Raw genomic sequence first — 16,819 nt, forward strand, 5'->3', positions numbered from 1 at the left:
CAAAAGGTTTTGAGCTGTTTTGAGTATTTTCTTGGCAGAGCTTGGCGTCCTTATGATTTTTCATTCTGGATTAGCACTAAAGTGCAAGAAAATCACGCTCCCTCTTAATTGAAGAAGTCACTGTGCCCCCATTAGACAGAACGCACACTGACTTTTGTTTCAGTGCCCACACACTGCTCTGAGCGTCTTTATTTTTTCATGACTGACTTCTTCAAAGTTGTGCGAGTCAAGGCAGTCTAACTGCCTTTGGGACTTTTTTTGGGCTGTAACTCTCTTTTTAAATAAAACATTAAAGTCCTTGAGGCTTTGCACCACCAACTGTTTTTTTTCTCTTTCTTTTCTTTTTGCTATTTGAAAAAGGAGAGAAAAAAAATGATGTTTTACTTCATGTATGTTGCTCTCCCTTTGTGTCGTTCTGGTCAATCACTGCCTGACTGTGAAACGGCAGCCAGTTCAGCACTGCTGAAAACAAACTTTTTACGCTATGTCCAATCCTTCATTACCTGAATGTAAATGAATGTGACAGGACAAATCAGATACTGAAGAAAAACATCTGGACAGCAGTATAAGAAAGCAGGAAACTGATGTGGAGAGAAATGGAAGAAAGCAATGTCACGACTACAATATTCAAATAATTTTGTACTGCAAATGATTCAGTATCCTTTCTGCATCAAAAATTGATATGGAAGATGTGTTTTCTTTTCAGCCTTGAGGTTTTGAGAAACTTTTAAATCCACTGCAGCATTCACACACACAAAAATCTAAAGAGAAAACCTACAAAAGACATCTAAGAAATTTCCAATGTATTAGTTCTGATTTTCGCATCGACTTGGATACTTTCATTCTATTTCATCCTTTGGATTGAAGAAAAAAATGTAGTCTGTGCAGTTTTTATGTATGACTTAACACTTATTTTAGACATGCTTATTTTAGTGCATGTAAACATCTGGTATTGGTGGTATTTCTAATCTGCCTTCAAAATATACCTACATACTTGTCTGTTAGAAGGGAAACTTCACTAAGAAGAGGTTTTCAGCCTTCAAATAGGACAGAACAAGCAAGATTTTCAACATTACAGGGACCTCAAGCCAATCTTGCTGATCAGGCAAAGGCCTTTACTGCCCATCCAGAACAGTGGAGCGCTTTGTACAAAGCAAATCATAATTACAATTGGCGAAGACTATAGTCTGGAGCCATGAAGCATGCAGCTGAATAATGTTGTTTTCTGTAGGGCTTGTGTTAATAAAAAAAAAAATCCTTTTGTGTGTACGAATCAGAAAGTGCTGATTTCTGACTTCTGTTTGAAGTAAAAGAAAGAAGTTTTGACTGAACAGAAGTAATTTGGAGCAGATAGAAAAGACTGATGATCATGACAAATAATACGAATGCTACTACATTTTTATAGAGTAAGTAACTTTTCAGCTTGCTTCTTATTAAATCCCCCCAACACCCACTGTTATGCATTTAAGTCAAGGTTCAATCTTTTAGATTCACGTGTGTCAGATTCTCCACACTGTGAATGACTCTCCCCCTGAGCAGATCCTTGGAATAGAGAGCTAATGTGATGAGTAATCACTCATCAAATATGAAGATAGCTTCATATTTGGAGACAAAAAAGATGAGCAGTGACAGTGTGCTATTGTTGCAGGAACACAAAGAAGCAGGTGTTCTCAAACAAGCGGCTTTCAGCACTTTCAGTATCAACATTATCTCAGGAAGCCGCCCATTTAGGATTCCTTTAACTAACGGGGATTATAAATTCATCATGCAAACCCATCATATTACACCGATGTATGCTGCTGTCTCTTTAGATTCAAAGTATTTGGATCTATACAAGAATAATGCAGTGTTGAATTTTCCTACAAAGAGTAGCTTTCAGCACAACAACATTTCTCTATTAGCTACACAACATTTCTCTATTAGCTACACTGTAAAATTAATCAAAATAATCAATTCAACCATTTGTTATTTCTGTTGTTTCCGACAGGGGGTCGTGGAAGGAGACTGAAGCCAATCACTGCTGACACAGAGGGAGAAGAAGAGCAGTCCCTACATAGTTTGACAGTCAACCGGGGTTGACCCAGTAGTATACATGTAAGCACAATGTATGAATAATGATTTATTTTACATCGTTTTAAGAAGAATAGGCCAAAGTACCTTTAACATCCAGTAAAAGACGCTTAAAAATGCTTGTTGGGCTTTGGCACGGCTAAGTGTGACACATCAGTAATGTTTGCTGATCTGAGGTAGTATTTCTATTTGCCATTTACTGAAGAAATTTTTTTGCATGAAATATCTGTGCTCGGTGTTTGAGTTTCTAAAAAGCAAGAGCTTATTCATTGTAACTGAATGAAATAGTTGAATGAATGTTTCAGAAAAACGTTTGCATTCAGAAAATAAAGAAAAGAGACAAACATATTTTTGAAACGCTTGTCTGACAGGAGTTTGAAGCAGATCCACGGAGAACAAACAGACCTGGCACAAAAAGTCCAAGCCAAATTAAAAGCAGATTTAATCTGTCTTTAAATTTCTCTAAGTAGTGAGAGTGGGCATGTGTGGCTGTTTATCTCTGCGCTGTCCTGTGGTGGACTGGAGACCTGACCAGTGTGGCCCACCTCTTGCCTGACGACTGATACAGGCCAGCCCTTCGCCCCTACAACCTTGTAATGACAGGTGGGAATAGAGAGGAGAGGGACGGATGGATAGCAGATGTGGCATAAGTAATCTTTCACTATGTTATTGACTAATTGAAGTATTTTAAAGGAAGAGCAAGACGGGTCTGTTTGTGCCGAAACCCACAGTGTCCTCATTCTGAACCCAAACACAAAGACACAGAACAAAAAAAACATGTTAGCAACATCTACTGGCCAATGCATGGCACTGCACCCTAAACTGGATTCGGCACATTTGCAGCAATTACAAACAGCACATTATTTTGATCTTTTTTCAGTGCAGTTGCCTCAACTTTCACTTTAATTACAACAAAATGTATCTGAGGCAACCCATTTTTGCTTGGTAGTAGTTGCATAACTTGACCAGTGGGGGGTCTCGACTAACAAACAGTTTAGATTGACTCTTAAGTAGAAATACATACATTTTGAAAAACATTTAAACAAAACTATTGGTTTACACACTAAATAGTTTGTTTTAGTCAAAACTTTCATTATGTTTGTAGTAATCTGTATGTCTATGTGAAATTTGCCTTTATGTAATGTAATGGCAAACTGAGCCTGACTGTGTTGTTTTGTTCTTTAAGTGCGTTGGGGTCCAATTGACATGGCACCACCTGTCAATCAATCCAGTGGGTTTGTCAGCCACTGACCAATTGGTGGTCACAATTTGTTCTGAAGTAAAATGCTCCTTTTCTGGAGAAACTGAACCTGCTTTGCCTCAGACAAGGTTATTGGTGGTTTATCATTACTATCACACTGATAGTGGTCATAAAGATTTGGAGAAAAATGAGCAGAAAACATGGTTAAACATTGTCAATGGGGAAATAATAATAATAAAACAAAAATTAAAAACACCATGATTAAACTCTCATTTAGTGTCATGTTATTTAACAAACAAAAATGGATTTCAACAGCCACCAGAGAGCAGAAAAACCCATCAAAGAGCCATTGGGGTATTGAAGATAAAACAATTCCCTCCTTGACAAACTTGTATGAAATGCATTCATGTTTTTGGACAAGCAATTCATTATTTGGAATATTTTAATACAGGACATAAAATGTCATATCTTCTTTGCCTTGATGTTGGCTAAATGAGGGAGAAATACCTCACCAAATGTCTAAGGTTATGCTGTGGGTGTCTCTAACTTCACCATTATAATGGTGTTGGTTTGTCTGATGTATGTTCGAATGGAGTTACACTTCTGCTTTAGTGGAGCAAACTTGCTATAGTGTCAGATCATATTTTTCTGATTTATTTCTCTCTGATTTATTTCTCTCACTGCCCATAGCTCTGAGTCCTGGAGGCAGCTGGTGAACACAGCTGACAAAGATGTGAATTTTAGCAGCCAGGATAAACTTTGGTTTTGCTTATTAAACAGAGGAAAGCCCAAAAAGACATATGGTCTAAGCAATGTTAACGAGTACCATAATGACAGAGCATTTCTGTCAAGGCTGGGCCTCAGAAAGCCCAGAGCTAATTTAACCTGTGGTACAAATTTCACTAAGAACGGATGGTTTATTGGATTAAAAGTTAATTGTTCATGTAGACTTTCTGAAATGCTTTTAGAGATCCAACAGTGCCTTGTCCTACTCGAACTACACCGAACAACCAAACATAAGTATGCTCTTATATAAATTGCCTAACAGAGTATGCATACCCTTAAACTTTTTTGTTGGAGTTTAGGAGTAAATGGTGCTTACAGTAAATGCAGGCCACACATTTCAGATTTGTATTAGTAAGAAATACAGAAAGTCATACAGTGCATCTTGTTCTTCTTCATAGTTATGTTACCTTCTTTGGTCCTCCACATAAAATCCCAATAAAAACTTGTCGGTTACGGTTGTAGTGTGACTACATGTTAAAGAGAAATTAGATACTTTTTAAAAAGTACTCTGCTGGTTTCTGTGCACTATGACAGCAAATTAAACATTTTCCCTGTTGTGTGCCAGTTACAAATGCATGCCATATAGCATACACAGTTAAACTGGGTGCATTTAACCATTTCTGTGATCCATCTGTGTGAGAGAAACCAATAAACAGCTTTTCATGATCAACACTGCTAATTATCCAACTATAGTTTATTTTCCTCCGAATTATAAAGTCCTCAAGTCAGGGGAACCTAAATGGCTGCAGTTCAAAGGCTTCCTCCACCACTCATACTTATAAAATAGTGAGTATGTGCTGGCTGCTCTAGCTACTACTTAGTGAGGACAGTTTCTTCAAACACACCAGGGATGTGGTTTTTGCCTATAAAAAGACCAAAGCCTTCCTGAGACTTTCAAGGCTTTAAATGGAGCAGTAATTCAAGTTCGCCAACAGAGAGTGCTGTGGGATAACCTTACGGTTACCTGGGGGTTCTCCTCTGCTTACAATTAGGAATAATCCTCCCAAGGTTTAGGAACGTTATTGTCTATTCTATTGAAATTCTTGGTAACTAACATAACACGGAACATATGCAGTGAAAAATGATATGTTAAAAACTTAACAGCTTGCAGAGGGGCCCCAGGACTTGCGACTCAGGTCAAATTATGAGTCCAGAGAAAAACGCTGAAGCTCTTTTCTTCCCCAATGTGTCTCCACTCACATGCATGTGCGTGAGTGGGGTTTCTTTTTCTTTCTTCTTTCTCTTTTTTCCCCGGACATGATTCACACCTGGAGTTTTGCTGTGACCAGAGGAGTTTTTTTTTTTTTTTAATGTGTCCCGTTCCATGGTCTGTTTCTGTGTGTAACCAAACACCTCTACTCTACCGCTTCTATTGTCTTATTTCAGATTGAAGAGGGAAAAATCTGGCAGGTGTTCCTCCCCTCAGGCTACAGACTTCAGAGTTCGAGGAAAATAGAGAGCGCACGCTGAAATGAAATGAAAGGGAACATGTATACAAGTGTACACACACAAATACAAAAAAAAAAAAATTGCGAGCATAGGTTGACACGCATGTTTAAGTGTGTCACAAGATCACACAACCAGTGCTGTTACATGCAGTGTAAACATGTCTGAGGGTGTGTATTAAATACTCATTACAGAGGACTGGGCAAGCTCTGGGAGAGACTGGGAGAGAAAACAAACAAACCCCACAGGGTGGCTGAGAGGGTTGGTGAAGGCTCGAGGGAGGCCTCTCCCAGAGTAATTCAAGTTCAATAACTGACCCTTAACCTCACTCTAACTCAGGTTACACTTCTGGTGAGACAGATTATAGGCACAGTTTCCTCGCAGCTGTGGATACTATGCCTCTACAGAAGCTTTACGCACACAACGCAGACGCGGCACCAATAACAAAAAAGGTCAGTTGGTAATGTCAACAATCAAGCGAGTATTCTTGAATATCAAATGGCAACATGGATGACAGGTTTCCAGTCTGCACACATGTTGGTATGATGTAAAGAAACTTGGGACCACACAGAGGCCTTTCACAGCCAGGAAGCAGACGACATCATTCACCTGCAGAGCCGCAGCTGGGCCAGTTTCACTCTGTCAGAAAGGACTCATTACGTGAATGTCAAAATTATCAGAGAAGGAAAACACGGCCTCCTCAAACTACTGATGAACACAAGGGATGTTTCAGGTTGCACTGGTGTGAAGCGAGGAGGATCTGTGGAGGCCCATTACGTCAGGAAAGTCACCAGATTAAAGTTTTAAACAATACAAATAACATTTACATGTGATTGACATAACTTGCAAGAATATTCTTAGCTCTTGAGTTTCATTAGCGAAAAGACTATCTGTACAGAAAGTTTCAAGTCATGCAACATTTTCTATTGATTTATCTAAATTACAGCATAGTAGTAATGCTGTTATATGAATCGGTGCCCTACTCTGACATCTTTAGTAATGCTGACTATTTTTTTTTCTTCTAGGACTGTCCGTTTGTAGCTCCATCTGTCTTCCAATCAAATCTCACCAGCTCCCCTCTTCCTGCTGAATCATTCCCAAAGCATCCATCACCGTGACATCACCATGTTTCACTGTACTGTTGGTGTTCTCAGGGTATCAGAGTTACTTTTTGACCATTGAGTTCTTCATATAGAACTGAAAGTCACATGTTTTGCTCTCATCAGACTAGGTCACCCTTTCAACATGTTTGTTGTTTCCCTTACATAGACATGCCATACTGTGAACCACCCATCTTATGGCTTTCTTTCAACAATGACTTTATTCAGGTCACCTTTCATAAGGCGCAGTTTGTGGATTTCATGCGCAATAGCTGGCATTTTTTCCCCCATGGAGTTACCATGGGCCTCCTTGAATAATTTAGCAAGACATTATAACTGTGCATACTACTAAGGCAGCTTCCTAGTCACAAAAGTTATCACGACGCATCAGACATTCCATTTCCAGAGCAACTAAAGGTTTTCCTGTGTTCGAATGAATATTTGCTCAACAGTATATGTCTGTTGCATGAATATAGAGTTTGCAACTTGGAGAAGAGGCCAGCAGAAGGGTTGCAGATGCCACGGTTGTGGCTGCAGCCTAAAAATGGTTCACATCCCATGCTGTGTTAGCATAACCACTGTCACGTGTTTGAGGCGGACACAGGGAGGGAAAAAGAGATGGTGCTATTTAAACTTAGCCTTCACAACAGAATAATGAGCAACAAATACTAAATGAGAAGGAAAAAAAAAGACTGTGCAAATCAATTGTCATTCTTTTCATCTGCTTCCCTCCCAGGTAATGCTTTGACTGAGAGACAAAGTCATTCCAGACATCTGTGCCTCAGGCCGTCTTTGGATCCATTGTGAGGCATAACAGCAGATGGGGCTGCAGGCCTGTCACAATGCCTTTATTTTATCTTTTCTTTTTTATTTAACCGCCGCCAGTACAGGATGACATAAAAAACTGACTGAAATGTTGGGTTGGCAATCAGTGAAGTGTGCAGATATTGTCAAATTCGGATGATCAAACCTTATCCACTATGAAGATGATACATTAATGCAAATCATTCAGAGTAGCTGGTGATCAACAAATATGTGTTAGAGTCTCTGGTGTCTGTTGATTTCAGTCCCTATAGAGATTTTGCATTCATCTGCAAGTTATGCAATATCCAACTATAAACAGGCAAAAAAGAAACTGGTATACTTCTGTAAAAAAAAAAAAATGAGACAAGGATTGATTTAACCCTCTCTCTCCTCTCTGTGACTTTGTTATTTAGAGAGTTTGTTATGAACAGATCTGCCAATCAGGATTGCACAGTGCATCTATTGTCCATCGCCTGCTATGGCACATTTCCAGCAAGTCCATAAAACTCCTGTCTGCTCTGATAGCAATCTGTAGAAGCAACTCAGCACTGGGCAAAAAACAAGAAGCTGGTTTATGGCCAGTTTTTCTTTTTTTTTTCTCCCCTGAAACAGTTTTAAATAAGGATTAGTTTGGGCTAAGCTGGACATAGGTGTGTGCCTAGGGCCAGGTGCTAAGGATCAGGCTTTGTGCTGCGGTAGAGCTTTTTTCCCCCCTTCAAGAGGGGCTAAATCCTTTTAAGAGAGAAAATGTTGATGTTTACATCCTTGCTGTGACCCTATCTTGGCCTTTTCACTCAAGCATTCCTGCCATAGCTGTGACATCTAGCTAAGCTTCGGGACACTGGAGGGATAGTGAAAACAGCGCTTAATCACAGCCACAGGGCAGCTCCCCCATGATAACAATGAGACCCTTTAACCTCCCTGTGTTTGTGTGTGTTCCCTAATGTAAGTTTGCATGCATTTGTTTCATTGTTGCAGAAAACGGATTTCCAGAGAGGCACCCCCCTCATCCTCAACACTCGGATTATGCGGTCGTTCATTGCGGAAAAAAAAAAGTCACCTTCTGTTTCTCAGATGCGGCATGGAGGTTGGGCAGGAATCCTGTCCAGATAATCACATTTTCAACACATATCCACGGATTTTCTGCAGAAAGGCTTACTTGGTGAAGGGGAGCGCTTACTCAGTACGCTATTATTTAACAGGCTCTGAATTAAAAGGCACAGTTCCAATTTTAAAACATCATGCAGCTTTGGCTGTTTTAGATTAACCTGTAATGTAAAAGAAATATCATATATTCATTTCTTTTTAATGACGTCAGAAGAGCTTTGCAGTATCTACACGTTCTTAGAGGTAAATTCTATTTTTAAAGATTTTATAACCACACGTTTTGTGGCGTGATGTGAGAGGAACAGCTTGAGCTTTATCTAAATCTGTGTTACCAAAAGAGTTGTAAACTTTAGCGAGGAATAGATGGCTGTTGGTGCAAGCTGAGGGAGGACCGTGGCTGCGCAGTCCTGAACTTGAGAAGACAGGTCAACACAGGTCAACCAAGCGCAGCTTAACAAACATGTGCTATCAAAGAAGAAATTTCCTGTCTGATCTACAAGTTTTTGTTTCACAGTTAGAGTATGTTCACTAGGAGATCCCAATGGACTTGTGCAAAAATGTGTCTAGTCAGGGGAACGTCGCTAACTAGTGATCATGTCTGAAAATAAAAAAAGAAGGTTTTATCAAGTTAAATAATTGCAATCAACACAAATATCAACACTTGCTGTACATTTCATTCCATATGCACTTTGCATGAGTATTATATTTTAATTCCATGCAAAGTTAGACCCAGCAAAATAGCTGCATGCAGCTTTGTCACACAGCAATTAACTACCAGTGAGGTTTTGGCTCGAAGTCCAGGCAACGTCTCATCTGCTTTGCAACCATAATTCATCCATCCTCTTTGACTCCATTACCTGTCAGCCTGCCAGACAAAGGACATATTCTGAGGCGCAACTGTGGTTATCTTGACATGCACATACGAATGTGCCTATACACGTGTGCACTTTCACATGCCTCTCACACTTGGACCTGCATCACAGAATGATTCTTATAGTTACTTTTGTAATTTACTATGTTACAACACGATAGGACTGGCAGCATAGCACCATTGTGTTGATGTGATAAGAAATTGCTTAGAGGGAAGCGTCCTTTCCAATCAGGTGGGGTAAAGCTAACAGTTAAATGCTGTGTGTCTCTTTGGCATATAAAGTAAAAAAATAAATAAAATAAAGTAGGAGGTTCTTTTTGTCTTAAGTAAGGTTGAAAAAAATTTACAAAATCTCATTTCAAGTGGAAAAACAGCAGTATAAATTTTGAGAGTTGAAACTGCCAGCTATAACAAATATTTTATATTTTCCTCATTCAATTTTCAAATCTCAAACTACACTCATTTTGCACGCTGCGTACATCTCGGAAACCCTGGCTAATGTTTTAAAAGCATATGTGTTTGGTAAATCACTGCTACGTCTCAGTGGTTGTGTACAAAAGTTACTCAAACTACAAAAGCATGTGTTCATGCTGTATTAACATGAACAAGAATGGTTTATGAGTGCTTCGCTGAAAGGACCTCCCCCACCATATTGTAAAGATTTTTCATCACATGAAAACCAACAGGGGGTGGTATGCATACAGGGCGAGTCGCTTCCATGTGCCATGTCCACCTAAATTAGCTGGGCCTCGCATCAAGCAGCATCTGGTTCCAATATGGAGCCAGGCGGAAGGGAGGGTGCCTCACTGTGCAGCGGAAAATACAGCCTACTGTACCTTTAAATAGCCCTCAGGAGGCTAGGGATACAGGCGCTATCGGCCTGTCCCAAGAATCTTTCTATCTGGCTTTACACTTCTTCCCTTTGAAAGAGGACAAATGTACAATTAGGCAGGAATGCCTGCAATGCTGTTTTCCAAGCCTATGTTCGCAGAGCTGGCTTGAGCGAATGACGGATTGAATAGTAGGAGGCTACATGCCATAAACCTCCTTCACTGTTTCGTGGTGAGATGCACCATCGAAGCCGAGCCAGGATGGGTTTCTCCTGCTCTACTAGTCCATGTTTGGGTTAGCCTCTTGTTGTTCTGGTCCTGCAGCAGCTCACCGAGCCAGGTCTCTGTCTGCGCTGATCTGTGGCTCGAGTCTGTGAAGATCCTTCCTCCTCCTCCTCGTCTTTCCCTGGACAAGAGGTACTTTAGAGCTTACCCATAATTCAAAGGTTTCCATCTCAACCATAATTCACACTGCACTCTACCCTAACTAAAGGGGCTGTCTGTGACTATGGTGATTGCATGTTTGTCAAGCGAATTGTCAGTGCAGCAGTCTCTGTAGGAGGAGGAGGTAGGATCAAAAGCTTGACGACACACTGTAAGAATAAGTACAGCAGTATCATCCTCTCTACATATAGCCAATCCGAAGAATAGGAGATGTGCACCAAAATAGATACAATTGTTAAATAAATTACTAAAAGATAATTTTCGACTCAAAGGGTGGAGCTCATGAGTTGCAGTTTAGAGAATGTGACGGAAGATCAAATTCAGTTCCCTGCAAATGTATTAAGAAATCTTCCATCACATTTTGTCACATTACAAACTCAAACTTTAATGCATTTTTATGGCAAAATATGCAACCTGCTTTTCTAACCTGACATCTGTGAAATATTTCTGTATTCCATCTTCTAGGTATTGAGATACTTCTAGATAAAATCCGGTATCCAATCGGAGTCTACCTTTATGTAACTTGGTCTCAGCATACATAAGGCTACTTTGTGTTACGCAACTGCAAACCTATCAAAAAAATGCCCATGAATACAAACTGAGAAGTTGGACATGAAAAGCATCAATCAGATAAGGAGCCTGGAGAACCACGATAACGCTGGAGGAGCAGCAAAGACTCAGCTCAAGAAAAAATTGCTGAGACAAGAGTGACAAGAGGAAAGGTATTGTTGAAAGAAAGCCTGTTTTCAGCTGGCAACAAGCTAACAGGGACACAGTAACCATGTGAGAGAAGGTGCTCTGGTCAGATATAACCAATATATATATATATTTTTAGCCTAAATTCAAAGTGTTATGTGTGGTAGAAAACTACCTGAATGCACCTTTAGTAAAATGTGGTTGTGGAGAAGATTTCTTCAGGGAAAAGTGATAAAATGTGATAAAGTTATAAATACTTCAGCGAGGCACTGTGTACTTTCTTCCCTTTTCTTTTGCATAAAAATACTTAACTTAGCATATTGTTTTTAAAAAGCTAAAAATGGCCGACCACGTGTTTCAATGCATACTGATGAATTTCATCAGTCAGCATGGGAAGTTTGTTTATGTGTGCACCAATCTTGGTTTATCTGAAGCTTCATTGACAGACCAAGTCTTCTCTGTTCAAAGCACATTAAAAAAATTATTAGGATTCAAAAAAAGGAAGCAAAGAGATAATTGATTAATATTTTAGCATTCTAACGCACGTCAAGCTTTTTCTGTAAAGCACTGATAAAAATATGCTAAGAAATAAGCCATGTTCAAACTCTTCTGGAGGGCAACAATAGGAAATCTTGAGCACAGTCAGTCTGTGTTTCTATCTGAAATGAGTGCAGGGAGTCTAGAGCGAGTGACACAGTGGGATCAGATAAGACAGATGACAAGGCAGAGGGAATCGATGACAAACTTTTGACAGTTTTGGCCCATGTCTCCAGGCCAAGCCCTCCTGCTGACATATAGATCGCAGCACAGCTCTGCAGATACCTGGGTAATGTGTAAGTGATTAGCCTGGGCGTCCGATGGGAAAAAGCAAGCCAGAGACGATCATCTGAAATATCTGGTGTTTTTTTTTTGCTTAAGACGCACATAGATAAAACGTGACAAATTGACTCTGCGTATCTCATTTTCACTCTCGCTTTTGTTATGAAATCCTTGCTTTTAATCTTACATTTTGGAGTAAAACAGATGCAATGGAGCAAGAATCCAAGGACACATCCGAAACAGCAGGCAGTCAAACGCTATCCAAGTGATAACCAGTAAAAGTAATTTTATTAAGTTGTGACTTCCTCCCTTTTCTTTTCCTACATCAGAAGTTCAGAGGTCAAGAGGATCTGTCAGCAGTGACAGAAAGGATTATGGGTGAAGGCATTCCATTTGCAGTCATTACTGCTCTCCATCAGCACCTGGTACTCTGTCTACCCCCTTATTTCTCATCCTCTGTCTCTGTCTGTTCTCTCTCATGTCCTCTGATAGACTAAGAAGCAATTAGTGTCACATTAGCAATTTCCAGTGTACAATTTGTTACTCCTGTCAAAGTTGCAAATCCTAATTGATTTCTTTTTCTTCATAGGTAAGCTAATTTTATCAGCTGTTCTGATTTTATTTAAATTCTAAAGCTTGCATGAAGATCAGGCTGCAGCGCCCCTGTGAAATTTATGAGCAAAGTCTCAACCTTGTCCACAGCTATTCAAAGTGTTACTCCAAATTCCTGGTACATTACAATCACCTATCCAAATACAATACCATAAGAGAGAAGGAAAATGAGTAAAAGCAGCAATGTGAGGTTTGGACCCCTGCACTAGAACCCCAGCCCAGTGGGATTCTTCACATTCCAGGCTGTGCTGGAGCTGGAGCTGGTAATAGATCTGAGCAGGCCTGTTGGGCTCAGCGCACTGTGGCCTGTCCTCTTCTCCGCAGTTTTAAAACTTTGGAACAAGACGGCTTCTCTCATCGAAACACACGTTTCTGTGAAAAACTTTCTTCCCTGTGTCATCAAAAAAAAAAAAAAAAAAGCACCCATGAACACATTTCAACCCTTCCTTCTCCCCAGCTTCCTCTCCTGCAACTGTACCGGGATTGTGGGAGTTTACATCACGGCTGAGCAAGAGGCTGGGTCTTTTTGACAGTAATGTAAGGGACACTTGTTTACCTAACCTTATGGGTCACGGTGCAGTTTAGGAGGGAATGAATGACTTCATTTCAGGGTTTAAATTAAAGGGTTCCTCCTCTCTTGAACTTAAAACAGATTTGTGCATACTTTGGAATGAAGCAAAGTACTCACTCTGTACACATGGCTTTCTTTCTGTGGTTCCAACTATAAAACAAAAAGTGGCAAATGATTCCACTGGTGGCAACAGGGTCATATACCGCATCTGTTTAGGCTCCTTACCTCAGTGTAGAATTGCAATCGCATATTTAAAAAAAAATTTTTTTTAAATATACAGTGCCTTCCAAAAATATTTACATTAAAGGAATGCCTACATATTTTATACACATAAATTTACATGGTATTTTCAATGGGTTTTATGTGAAACAGTGCAGAATTTGACAGGAAAAGAAAAATAAACCTGGCTTTTAATAATCTTTACAAACAAAATCTGATGTATTATATTATGTTATGAACTCTGTTGTGCTTTCTAGAACCAACTCTTGCAATTTTATCAGCAAGTGGTTAGGGGAATAATTCTAACGTCATAACTATTTTCCTCAAATAGGTATCTGGACTTTGGTTGTATTGTAACTTTGTTATTGTCGTTGTCTTGCCAGAAGGATAATCTGTATTCTAATCTCATGTTTTTTGCAGCCTCAAACAGGTTCTATTGTAAATTCATGCTAAATAAAAGCATTCCTTCATCATAATGCTGCCACCACCACTAATGTTTTCTGACAAACCTTTGAGGTCCATCACTAACCACTGTATTTATACTGAGAATAGATTACATGGACAGGATTTTATTTTAGGCTTTTCGACTAAATGAGGCTAAATACATATGCACACCACACATTTCAGATTTAAATTTAATAAAATTGAAAACCATATTTGATTTTCTTCCAACTCATGATTATCTAGGCCTCACTTTGTGGCGCTGCATTACATAAGTGGAGAGGGAAGCTAGTCAAGCTAAATACAAAACAATCCAGGAGGAAAACTTGATCCAAAAATATGATGAGATCAAAGTGTGTACATTTGTTAGAATTGTCTAATGAAAAAAAGAAATGTCAAAAATAAGAAAATGCAAAAAAGAAAAACTCTCTGTACAAATTAAGCTAGAAAGTAGCTGCAGCAGGCTGAGAGTGAAATGTTTCAGTTTTTATTTGGAAGCAAAATATGAAAACAATGTATTCTTTTTCTTCCACCTCACAACTAGGCCCTACAGTGTTCTGACTTATTACCTAAAATTTTCAGTAAAGTACAATAAAATTTGGTGTTCATATAATGTGGTTGTGATATAATAAAATGTGGAAAAGAGGTATCCAGTGCTCTAACATGGTGCCGTAGCTAAGCTCCACAGAGATAGTACCACATTTCTTTCATTCACTCTGACATGGTGTCAGTTACTCCAACAGCTATTGGGCAACACCATATTTGAAGAAAATTGCTACCTCATGTGCCTTAAAAAAAAAAAAACCCACAGAGTTTTGAATGGGGCCTTTTAAGAAGAACGTAGTGTTTCATTTAGAGTTGGTGGTCATTTTGGTAATGAGATTTTACCACCAAGGAGCCTTGGAAGCATTTACACTCACACATGGCATCAAGGCCTACTGTGGTGGTGATCAAGTGCTTTTGGAGATGCCTGGACACCATGAGGACACAAATTAGAGCTCATCTCTGCCGTGCTTTCCCCCTCGCCAAAAAGTTCAGAGCTCCAGGAGAACGCTCTCCGTCTTACTATAGCCTTTTACACCACTTGCGCACTAAAAAGGAATTGATTAAAGGCCATTTTAAATGACTTCCTTTTCAGAGCTATTATTTCTCAATAACCAAAGGGGAGCAGATTGAGATCAGCAGTCTAATCTGTTGTTTCCCTCTCCATCTTATTGGTGTTTTTGTTAGAGCCTAGCAAAAGAGCTCACCCCGTTTTTCCTGTCAGTCATCAGGTTGTAATACTGGGGCTCACGGCTGTAACTTAAGACTGCTAAAGAACTCATGCATGGGCCTTTTTTTAGGGAGCAGAGTGAAACAAGTCACTCTACAAAACCCTCTGACAAATAACTCATGCCACAAAGAGCCTGTAACTCTGCCGGCAGGAAAAAAAATGCTTTGAAGCTCAAACAGAAAGGAGGACTTCTTCACTGCAAACAGTGCTGTGCCAAAAACAGAGGTAGGAGCAGATTTAGGTGTAATAAAAATCATTGACTTATTTATCAAAGTAAAAGAAGCAGCCTCTGATATGGAATATGGCGTGACGGACGGCTTAATCAAAAACAACGCAGTAATGATTTGATGAACAGCAACGTATAATGCTTGGCTAATGCAAAGTGACTAGAAAGTCCAGCTTGGTGATAAAAAACACACATCAGGATGGGAGGAAGGCAGGAAAAACTAAGGAGGGATGAGAACTTATCTATCTGTGTCAGCAGAAACACAAAGAGTGTTGCCCCTTCCTCAAGACTCTAATCAGAGCACACCATCTCCACTCCTCTTCAAACGCTCCTGCAAACACCTGCTTGTATCTCACCTTTGCATCTGTGTGGATAAAGACCACCCATTTTTGTTCGCCTGCGCTCCGACAGCCACCTCTGGACAGTCATCTCTTCTACAGCTGTGCATCACATCTCCTCTCAAGATGAAGAGCTTGACAAGATGAAAAGCAGACTGTCTGACTCTCGGGGAGGGGGAAACCCGTTGCAAAGTAGAGGCCTTCAGGTGAGAAATGTGCGGTTTGGAAGAAAACAAAAGTTGCATTCTTCCAGGTGGTCCCAGACACCCTGTCACAACAGAGCTCTCAGATTGAGCGCCATCGAGACTGCGTTAAAAACAATGCGGCAGTATGCTCCTATCTCTCGAGCTTTAATGATTAATCTGATCAAACCGACTTTTCATGTGTTGACATCAATGTTCTCTGAGATTTTTTTGCCTGTCACACGGACAAGTAATAACAAGAAGTGTTATGTCTCGCTGCAGTCTCACGAACCCCTCCGAAGGCTGAGCGGTCTGGTCTCTAAGGCTTGTTGTAATATACGTTAGGCCAGATACATGACTGGAGCATATAATCTTCTGCAAGATCATCAACATAAAAACGTCTCATGTTTGGAAATATGGCTTCAAAAGTTACAGGAAGGGCGACTGAAAGGCTGAATGTTCGTTCTGGACGGGAAATCATGCGTTCAATTAATATGTTGCAATACCTTGTAAGCATATTTATACATGTTGCAATCTTTCACATTTTGCGACATCACTTGGTTGGATTTTATGTGATAGATCAGTATAAAGTGCACAATTGTGAAGCAGAAGGAAAAAGCAACAAGGATTTCCACTTTTCTTTTCTTTTTATTCAGAGAAAAATGTGAAAAGTGTGTTTTTATTTTGTCTCATTTACTTTAATATCTATTAATAAAGTTCCATTCAGAGGTTATCTTTTAAGCACAAAGATTCTGTGTGCAATCTAATCTCAGTTCATATTGA

Source organism: Poecilia reticulata, linkage group LG21, assembly GCF_000633615.1.
Source record: "Poecilia reticulata strain Guanapo linkage group LG21, Guppy_female_1.0+MT, whole genome shotgun sequence".
In the NCBI taxonomy this organism is placed as follows: domain Eukaryota; kingdom Metazoa; phylum Chordata; class Actinopteri; order Cyprinodontiformes; family Poeciliidae; genus Poecilia; species Poecilia reticulata.